Source organism: Myripristis murdjan, chromosome 14 (genome assembly GCF_902150065.1).
Source record: "Myripristis murdjan chromosome 14, fMyrMur1.1, whole genome shotgun sequence".
Classification (NCBI taxonomy): domain Eukaryota; kingdom Metazoa; phylum Chordata; class Actinopteri; order Holocentriformes; family Holocentridae; genus Myripristis; species Myripristis murdjan.
In genome coordinates this window covers 34,924,568-34,935,868 of record NC_043993.1, presented here as the reverse complement: position 1 = coordinate 34,935,868, position 11,301 = coordinate 34,924,568, and the positions used below count along the sequence as shown (strand labels likewise).

Genomic DNA, 11,301 nt, shown 5'->3' with positions numbered 1-11,301 from the left:
TGACAGGAAACTCACAGCCCAGTCAAATATGTCTCAAAAGCATCATTCCAAAAAATAATAATAATAAAAAAAAAAAACAGGTTTTATTTAGCATTTACAAAAACAGCCTTGCTCTGTGTGTAGATCTGCACCTTTTCTGCTGCATAAAGTCAGAAAGTCAGTTTGTGAGCTGCTCCCAGTATCAGTGCACAAGAAGAAGAAACTGCTCCTTTTCCTCTCAGAGGACAGTCTGCTCAGCAGCATCTGTTTATGTAGCTAATAAAGCTTTTTATTTTGATTTAATTCAACTGGAAACAACAGAGGGCAAAGTGTTTTCCACCTTTTCCTGAGCTCTGACAGCGCTGAGAGTGGAGGTCAGCAGAGTGGACAGAGGAGGCTCCTTGGAGAGGAGCTGGACCACCGGAAAATACATTTCTTAGACTGCAGGAGGCAGATTCACAGAAACAGGACTGAACCTGCTCCTTCAGGTTCCACCGAGATTTGAACTCAGATCGCTGGAGTCAAAGTCCAGAGTGCTAACCATGACACCATGGAACCACACACACACACACACACACACCGTGTTTAGTTATTTGTTTCTTTTTGGAACAAACATCCTGTTTAGGAGACGACCGGCAAACTTCCAAAACATCCAAGGCAAAAAATCAGTGACTGGTTCCTCCTCTCTGCTGTGCGGTGAGGTGTGGAGTTTGTGTTTGGAGTGAAGACCAGCAGCCTCTCGGCCTTCACGGCACCGGTTCACTGCAAAAACTCAAAATCTTACCAGGAATATTTGTCTTATTTCTAGTCCAAATATCTCATTACACTTAAAATAAGGCATGATCACCTAAGAAATAACTTGTTTTTAGACAATTTTCACTTGTTTCAAGCAAATTTTCACTTGAAACAAGTGAAAATTGTCTAAAAACAAGTTACTTCTGAGGTGATCATGTCTTATTTTAAGTGTAATGAGATATTTGGACTAGAAATAAGACATTTTTGACTTGAAATAAGACAAATAATCTTGGTAAGATTTTGAGTTTTTGCAGTGTTGGACACGTGTGTCTTCAATGACGCCTGAATTCCCAACTTTTATTTGCAAGTTCAGTTTCAGTTTGACAAACAAAAACATCGGAACGAGTTGCGAGGACATCTGGAACGTTTTTTTTTTTTTTTTTTGATGGACTGAAAAGGAGTGCGATTCTAAACGATGGGAAGGAGCATTTTTCTGTGACCTGGGATCAAACCACCAGACCAGCAGGACGATCTCCACAAACCTGTGTGTGATTTTGTTAAAAAGGGTCCATATTTTGTCGGTGCAGGTTTAAGGAAGCCGAACTTTGAGCGCTCGTCAGCAGGAGGAGCATCATCTGGTCGCTGTGCCTCATTAACCCCCTCCTCCGCCCGCCCCCCCCCCCCAAAGAGAGGAGACAACACGGGGAGGAGGGACGGACGAGAGATGAAAGGTAATGAGCTGCTGAACAGGCGAGCCTGATGACTCAACAGCAGCAGCGTTCACTTTTCGTCAACTTAAGAAATCAACCAATCGATCAATAAAAACAGAGAGAGAATTCACCGTTTCCCCACATTGATCTCTTCCCGTGTGCGTCACAGGCCTCAGACGCCGCATGGACACTTACAGCAACTCACAATAAAAAAAATCTGTGAATTCTGATTAAAATCAGTTCAGGTCTTCCCACAGACAACCAATATAGTAGCTGCACAAAATGTCAAAAAAAAAAAAAAAATCACTGCAGTTAATTTTTCAGCTATTGCAATTGTGATAGGATTCATATATTAAATATTAAAATGATGGTGTGTGTTTTTGCTGGTGTGTGCCCCAAACAAACATGTTTTTTTACACCCGGGTGTCTCTGCAGCACCGTGATACTTTATTTACACCAATGTTTTGTCACACGTTTTATCTAATCAAAGAACTGCAGCTCTTGTCATTTGGATATTTCACTTGGTCATATTGTGATTTCAGTAATATTTCAATAAACTGTTCAGCCGTGGTAAATATGCAATCAGGTGCACTGCAAAGCCTGAGAGGTGGACGGTGCTGACTCTCTGTGCCACATGTTAGGAAACCAGTGCATCAGGCTGTTTGAACCAAATCATTTGAAAAACATTTGAACACAACCTGCATCTTGACAACAGAAAAGCTGCATTTCTCAAACCTCTGACTGCCAGGTCACTCCTCGGTCCTTCTCATGTCTGCAAACAAAATATGAATTTTGCAAACAGTTTCTCCCAGCTGTTCTGCATAACTCAAGTTCAGAAGTCAGCACCTTTTACTCTCACAAGAGACATTTTCCACCTTTTTCCAGCCAAGAAAATTCATCTGCAGCCGCAAAACATCTTTGATAACACAGCTTATATGGATTTATATATAATTATACTTTATATACAAAACTATAAATAAAGGAAAACACCAAACTCTTATGAAGAGGAGAAAAAGCTACACTGGCCGGCTTTAAAATCAGAATTACAATATTTGTGGAAAGTGACTAAAATGTGTATTTTCTTCTATTGTTTAAATTGTTCATATAGTATTTTTCTACATTCCTTGTTTATAATGTTTATATTGCTCTTTGGTACTTATTATCTGTATATACTGTTTATAGTGTAAATTATGCTTCATATCTTGCTATCCACTTTGCTGCTGTAATACGTGAAATTTCCCCACCGTGGGACTAATAAAGGAATATCTTATCTTATCTTATCTTAAATAAAAAGCAGCACACTTTGAAATAAATAAAACATAAATAAAACATAACGCTGCAAAGAGTAAAAATAAAAAAAAAAACAGGCCTGTTTGTGTTTAATGATGACGCCACATGTGAGGAGCAGACAGGTGAGGCAGCAGCGTTGGCAGAAGAATCTGACCACGCTGAATTCAACTCTGTTTTCCTCTGAGACTTTTCTTTTTTTTTGGATTTAACCATGGTTAGCTTGAAAACCGCAGATTAGCCCCATAGACATAGCAGGACAGGATGTAATGCATATTTTCACTGTCGAAAAATTCGAAAATTTTTTATTTCAGTGCCACGTTATCACCTCGAACTCCGAGATAAGAAAATTGTCCGCTGTGCAACAAAGCTTAAATAAAAATAATGGTGAATTATTTCTGTTATTTTGTGTGAAAGCCACAGGGGGCCGCTGCAGAGAGGCCGCGGGGCCAAGCCGCCTCCTCCAGGATATGTGAGGGATTAGGTAATCTGGAGGAATCTGTTTCCTTTAACATTTCAGTCCTCGATGTAAAACAAACAAGGAAGAGTCTATTTCCAATTTTCAGTTATCCTTTCTCTTTCTTTGTCTTTCTGTATGCATTCATTTGCATTTTCGAGGTGCCCGAGTGTGAACATGACGAATCAAAGTCAAACATAAACGCTTTTATTTTCTTCCTCCCACTGCATCTCATTGCCTCCATCCCTCCGTCCTCCCTCCGTCCCTCTCCTTGGACCTTCTCATTTCTCTTCATCTCTCCTTCAATTTATCTCTGTTTCTCCTCTCACGCTATCAAACAGCTCATCAGTCCCGCCTGTGCAGCGTCGGGGGGAACGTCTTTCCTCTCTGGGCCATTAATGTGCATCATCATGCAGTCAGCTCCCACCGGATCGGGCAAGTCAGCGGATTTACTCCGAGAGCGCAGGAGAGGGGGTTTAACATCTTCAAGGACGAGTCATTAACATTAGCGGGGTGGGCCGGGGTGGGACGGGACGGAGGCAGAGGGGCGGATGTGCCGGACGGGAGGACCGTGGCTCAATAATCTGGGTTTTGATTCTCTGAGCGGGGAAATGTCAAGGGCATCTCATAAACAACCCGCTCACCAAATCCACTGCAAGCACTCTCAGAAAATAAGCCCTGACGTCAGCTCTGTGGATGTACGTGTGTGTGTGTGTGTGTGTGTGTGTGTGTGTGTGTGTGTGTGTGTGTGTGTTTGACGAACAGAAAAAACTTGGCCAAAAGAGCCTTCCTAAAAAAAGTAAAATTAATTCCTACAACGACAACTACAGCTATTATCACTACAGTTACTACTGCTATTAGTATTACTAACCTATTACTACAGTTACTGCTAGTATTACTGCTACTGCTGCTACTACTGCTATTAGTATTACTAACCTATTACTACAGTTACTGCTAGTATTACTGCTGCTGCTACTACTATTGCTACTACTGCTATTACTATTACTAACCTATTACTACAGTTACTGTTACTACTGCTAATGCTGCTGTTACTATAATTAATGCTATTTACATGTACAACTCTAACTATTATTAAAGCTGCTACATTTAATACTAATTCTGCCATTACTACTGATACTACTACTTACAACTACATGATGCTACTATGACAAATATTACTAAAGCGAAGAATGATTAGTGCTACTACTAATGCAGTTAATACGGTTGCAAATACTACCACTAATTATAATAATGTTAGAAAAACTATTACTACAGCTAACAGTTACTGATGCTACTGCTAATGCTACCATCGCTAATACTAATGCTACTTCAACTACATCTATTACTAAAGCTAATAATTATTGATGCTACAACCAATGCAACTATGGCAAATACTACTACTAATATTACTCATGTTACTACAACTACTAAAGCTTGCAATTACAACAAATGCTTCTATTACAATCACTAATGCTACTATTATAATGCTATTAATGCTACTCCAGCTGCAACTATTAATAAAGCTAACAATTATGTTACCACTACTATTACTACTGCTGCAGTACTACAGTATTGTCTATATATCTATATCTATATGTATGTACATAGATATGAGTCAATATAGTTCAATACATAAATATTTCAAAATGGTGTTTTTCAAAGGACTACTTTTTTTTTCATAATTCCACATCCGTATTTATTTCATTTCCAGCTCTGTTATATTTTATATTCAGATTCAGGCGACAGCTCTGTATCTATATGTATAAATGAGTTTGTGAGGCCAAAAAATTTGGGTATAAAAATAAAAAGAGCTGGGAAGTAAACGTGGAATGTGGAAATAAAAGTCCCCTGAAATAAATATTTGTGGAATTAAAATAAATAAATAATAATAAAAAAAAATATTTATTTATTTTTGTATTGAACTCTATTTGACTCAGTTTTATATTTACATTAACACTTCCATATTTGTTGCTTCATTCATTTATTTTCAGGATTTATTCACAGCCGTACTTATTTATGTATTTATGTATTTATTTATTTAATATTGTCATAAATGGCGTTTCCTTATCGTTTCTTTATCCTCTGAGCCACAGCCGTCGTCTTTTTCGCCTTCAGCGTTATTACAAAGAGTATCGCAGACACAATCAGTCATGAACCCCGTCATTTCACAGCTTTTGTATGAAGCTATTAGACGACCAAGAGCACAGAGGATGGCTTTTTGTCGTTCCACACATGGAGGCAAAAAATGTCCAACCTCTCCTAATCAACTCATCCATTCACTCCCTCCATCCAACGGCGGACGGCGGCGCCTATCTGCGGCGATGAAAGCGAACAATTTCCCCCTCGCGTTGTAATCAGAGGCTCTTCTCTGGCAGCCGACTGCAGAGAGCTGAAACGCTGAGGCCATTTAACCAGAGCTTTGTCAAGCCAGAACACGCACGCACACACACACACACGCAAACACACAGTGACACACATATGGGGTGAATAGCTTGCAGGAGGGCTGATAACTAGTAATGATCCACTCTAATAATAGCCTCATCATTAGGAGGCAGTGAGGAGAAGCAGAGGGTGAAAGGTCAATATGTGTGCCTGTGTTTGTGTGTGTGTGTGTGTACATGTGCGCGCGTGTGTGTGTGTGACCCGCCCGCAGTGGCAATAAGTGATTGCTGAGGTGGGTTTGTGTGTGTCGTCACTGCAGCAGTGTGTGTGTGTGTGTGTGTGTGTGTGTATGTAGATGTGTTTGGGAAGCAGACTCTGAAGGGTGAAATAGGTGTGAGCCAAACGTCCAGCTGTTCCACTGAATCGATGCTGACTTATATAACATGGCTGGTTAAACTGTGTTAACGTCGCTCAGCACTCCCCGGGTCAGAAAGTAACGCGGGACTGTGGGCGAGCAGTGCACGCCTCTCATTTCGGACGGGAGAGTGTACTTGTACTGAGAAACACACACACATACAAACACAAATACAACAGGGTTTGTCCGGCGGCCATGTTGGAGGCCCAGAGCCGAGGGGAACCCGCTCTGATCAGCTGATCGTTTCTCTCACAGCTCGGTCATTTCAGCCCAACTGAGCAGACGTGGTTTATAGATATAGATAGATAGATAGATATACTTTATTGATCCCAAACAGGGAGGTTCTGGTGTTCCAACAGCAACAGTAGAAAAATAGAATAAAGTTAAATAAAATAGAATAAAAGCTACATATATACAATAAAGACTATAAAGTCTAAAAACTAAAATATACAATAAGGGCTAACCTAAGAAAAAGAGATATGAGATGTGAAATATGCTGATGGTAATGAATATGAAATGAAATATACAGATGGAATTGAAGTATATACATGATTGTATAGATAAGGAGAGTTAGCATGAAACCACGAAACCAAGAACCAAGTGGCAGAACTCGACGCCCGATAATGGGATTCAGGAACTAACCGACTTGATTCGGCCTCTTAAGGAATCACCACTTCCCCTCCAGTCTGAAAAACAGTGTGAATGTATATTAACCTAGGATGTAATCAGGGGCGGATCTAGACAAATATTCATGGGGTGGCAAGAGGGTGGCATGGAGATTTTAAGGGGTGGCAGAAATATATATGCTAATTTAATACCAAACGATCCCATATATCAATATTTGCCTGGAAAACCCCCAAGTGAGGATATTTTAACTCAAAAACATTCCATTATTATGGTACATGAGTAAAGCATTGAATAGAAAACCAAAAGGTGGCATTAGAAATATATATTTTGATTTATTTATTTATTCATTTATCAACCCCTTAAATAGTAGGAGTGTCATCTTTTGCTGAATTTACTTGCACTCGGACATTTGAGTCTCGTAACAGAGAGTTTCCGAACAGCCACAATTAAAAAATAAATAAATAAACTGTCTGAAATTGGGGTGGCAACTAGGGTGGCAAGGCATTTTTCTAGGAGGGCAGCTGCCACCCCCTAGAACCACCTATGGATGTAATATATAGATAATAAATAATAAATAAACAGTTAAGGTGCTGAGTAGTGGAGTGTTGAGACCCAAACTGATCGTTTCACTGCCGTTCGACTCAACTTTGCAAACTGGACGTAGAGAAGTGTCCGCCTCTCGGTGGCTTTTCCAGCACAAGTTGAAGGACATGGACAAAAAAACATGTGCTATATGCTAAAACAGCCTACTGGGTTAACAAAGTGAACAGTAACTCTACAGCTTTAACATTCCAGCTAAAGTTCAAGGGTGTGTCCCGCTGTATGCACGTATTTGTGTCGAGGATTGTGTTTGTTTCTGATGATGTAAATGATGTCCAGCAGCATTTTAGCCTGTTTGGTTACCTTTAGCCACCAGAACTACTTGGTTAAGGTTAGTTCAAACACATTCATCATGTCTTCCTTTACACTAAAAAGATGTTTTTTGGTTCTTTTAGGGTTACCATGCAAACTACACACACACAAAGGACCCTGGGTGGCCAGCCGGGAATCAAACCCAGGACCTTCTAACTGTGAGGCGGCACTGCTAACCACTCTACCACCGTGCCGCCGGCAGACATACATTAAGAAATGTTATTTACCTTGACAGTTTCGGACAGTAACATCCCTTAATTTATGTCTGACTAAAAGAAACAAAAAATGTCTCTTTAGGGAAAGGTTAGCTTTAGATATACAGCGGTCCCTTGTTTATCGCGGGAGTTACGTTCTAAAAATAACCCACAACAGGCGAAATCCGCGAAGTAGTCAGCTTTATTTTTTACAATTATTCTAGATGTTTTAAGGCTGTAAAACCCCTCACTACACACTTTATACACTTTTCTCAGACAGGCGTTAACATTTTCTCACTTTTCTCTCTTGTTTAAACTCTCAAAGTTCAAACCTTCGTAGAAAAATAAGTCCAGTATTATAGAATGAACGCATTCTGTACTGTACAGGAGACACGGCACGGAGGAGATTGACTGACAATGGTCTACAGTCCCTTAGCCAATCAGGACGCAGAACACAATGCGCTGTAAAAAAAAAAAACAAAAACAAAAAAAACATGCAAAATTGCACTAAAAAAAATCCGTGAAACTGCGAGGCCGCGAAAGGTGAACCGCGTTATAGCGAGGGACAACTGTAAAAAAAACACCTCATAATGTAACGTAACACAATGTAATGCAGCAGTTATTGTAATGCAGTTTAGTTGTATGAGACCGTAATCTTTAGGAGACGACTCGTTATTTTGGGAGCTATTTTCCCATGTTATGGAACTGAATGGAAACACAAACACAGTAAAGCTGCCTTGTCGGATGACTTTCTATCAGTTATAACATCTGACCATCAGGCGGCTCAAGTGATTTGCCGCAACACAACAACCTTTTAAGGTATTTCGTTTTTCTCTTTTTTCCATGATATTTACGCCATGAACGATGCACCATGTCAGACGTCCATGATGGAGCCATGGTCGGCATACGAGGTTTGAGACGTAACTGAAAATCCTGTAATGTGCTCTAATCTGCCACTGTCAAAATAATAATAATAATAATAATAATAATAATAATAATAAACGAAAAGATACTGCAATAAGCAAGAAATGCTCAAAATGCAGCGGCGTTTCGAGTGCAGCTCCACGCGGTGACGGCGGGTTTTGCTCACCGGTACACCGCCACCAACTTAAATGACTGAATGCAAATGGAGCTAAAGATCTTGTTTTAATCTTCTAAAAAAATGTCATATTTTACTTCCAGTAACTCTAACTTTGAATACGACTGGGTTCACACATAATTGCGTGTAAGACGTTGTATTCGTAGCAACCGATCTGTTGAAAAAGCCTCAGCTAGATGACTGAGACTGACGCCGCCTCCCTGTAATTAAAATGAGCTACAGCGACATCATTGTGGATGTTACAGTGGCGGCACAAAGTTCAGCTGCCGGCGGTCTGAGTGTGTGAGCGCTGAGTAACCGGCTGCAGAGGGAGCGGATGAGAGCTGGCTGCGGACGGGTAAACATTTCTCTGGCATATTTTAACAATCGAGGACAAAGACTGAGGAGCGATGAGTCACCGCAAACGAAGAGACGCTTTGGAGAGAGAGGCCAATTTTCCGACAAAGGCACTCAACAAACACTGGACTCATTTCTTCACATTAATACGACTTTAATCCTTAACCTGGATTGAAAAATGGATAAATATTTAATATCATTATGATTAGCTCCCTGGGTTACACACTAAACACACCAAAAAGATGGCATCCTAATTGTGAAATCTGAAGCTACGCTGACATCATTGTCACCGTCAGCATATGATTTGCATATAAACTGTACGGGCCTTCAAATCTACGTATTAGTGGTGGGAACAGGCCTTGATCTGTCAGACAGTCTAAAAGTAATGAATCTGTTCTTTGATTCATTTGCTTCTTTGATTCATTAATATTTCTGTACATCTATGTGTAAAACGATAAACGTTAATCAAATATCACATTAAAACATGATTTACCACAACAGGCATGTCACTTTTTGGGGAACTTACAATGTAATTTTAAAGCAGATTTGATCTTTGGTATAGTGTTGGGTTGTACAGCTACTTGGATATTATATGAGTGAAAATGGGTAAATCTTGTTTTATTAGATTGGCATAATTATACTGGCATATGTGTTATTTCAACTGTGTCTGTGGGAGTTACATTCCCATACAACTAAACTGCATTCCTAATAACATTTAAGGGAAAATGTATTTTGTCATTAAATTTATTGCTGACATATAAAAATATTTCTCTAATGAACATAACTTGTTCCCATACAGCTAAATTGCCTGCTCATTTACACTCAGTGTCACTTTATCAGCTCCAGCTGTCCAGTCTGATGTAGTTCACGTCAGCAGCTCTGCCATCAATTCAGTTTGTGTTGACATTGTGGAGAATGACTGCATTATATTGAGAGGTGTTTCTAATTTTTTGTCCTTCCTATTTATATACAATGAGTGGGGACAGAATAGTGGAAACAGCTGTCAGTAAAGTGCAGTCCAGTCCAACAGCAGCACTAACTATGAGCTCAATGCCAAACATAGAAGTGAATGAACACCTCTGTTACCGTGACAACAAGACAAGCTGAGCATTATAGGCAGCAGGAGAGGAAACTTTATGGCACAACAGCTGGATTGGATTGGATTAGATTATACAGGTGGAGCTGATAAAGTGACGACTGTGTATGTTTCAAAGGAAATGAGAATTTGTCAAGAATTACGTTTGTTTCTTATGATTCACAAATCCGTTTCTTATCAACATATCTTGTATATGATGTCTTGTATGTGGCATTTTAGCGAGTTTGGTTACCTTTAGCCACCAAAAGTACCTGGCTAAGGTGAGGGCAAGGTCAGGTTTAGATGTGAAAACCACTTGGTTATGGTCACGTAACATATATAATGACTGCAGGGTCACCTGGATGAAAGTCAGTGGTTTGGCTTCCTCTTGGCATGAACTGCAGACTATTATGAACTTTCTTGTGTTACACTACAAACATACATGATATGCAACAAAATACACTCTCCTCGATACATGATTATGAATGCAGTTTAGTGGTATGAGAGCATAATGTTTAGGAGACAGGGCTCTTTGCGTTGGGAGCTGAACGGAAACACACAAATACAGCGTGGTGGATTAGCAGCGAAGGGGAGCACGGAGCAGCTAACGAGGAAATAACCTCACCGTGCTGCCTCCCAACGTACAGCCCAACACTTCAAGTCCAATTCTGCTTTAATTTCTGCTGATTGTGGTTGAGGCTTTTGGCGAACGAGAGAGAGAGAGAGAGAGAGAGAGAGAGCTCTTGTTGTGATCTCGAGCACCGCTCCTGAGATGAACGTTGGTGGTTCACATAAATTATCCAAAAAAAAAACAAAAAAAAACCACGCGCTCTCTCTCTTGTTCACTGGCTGAATCGTGTCCCGCGGTTTGAATCCGCCTAATTCAGTGAATTATCCAATTCCACTGAGTGAATAAGAGCGACAACACCATTGTTCCTAACTTTAGCTCTGGGATTTGAGCGGAGGCCGTTCGTTCGCGGAGCCACATCTTGTGGGCTGAATCCGTCTTGCTCTGTGAATTATCCTGCTCAGTGAACGAGAACAAAAACACGACGGTGCCAAACTTGATTCCTGGCACGGAGATGATACGTTT

The 11,301-nt window shown here is 40.2% G+C and overlaps 1 non-coding gene across 1 annotated transcript; it reads right to left on the bottom strand.

Moving 5' to 3' along the window:
* Window positions 1-465: 465 nt before the first annotated feature.
* Window positions 466-537, bottom strand: trnaq-uug (transfer RNA glutamine (anticodon UUG)). Its single transcript has one exon. It is a non-coding gene; the product is annotated as a tRNA-Gln (tRNA).
* Window positions 538-11,301: the final 10,764 nt, after the last annotated feature.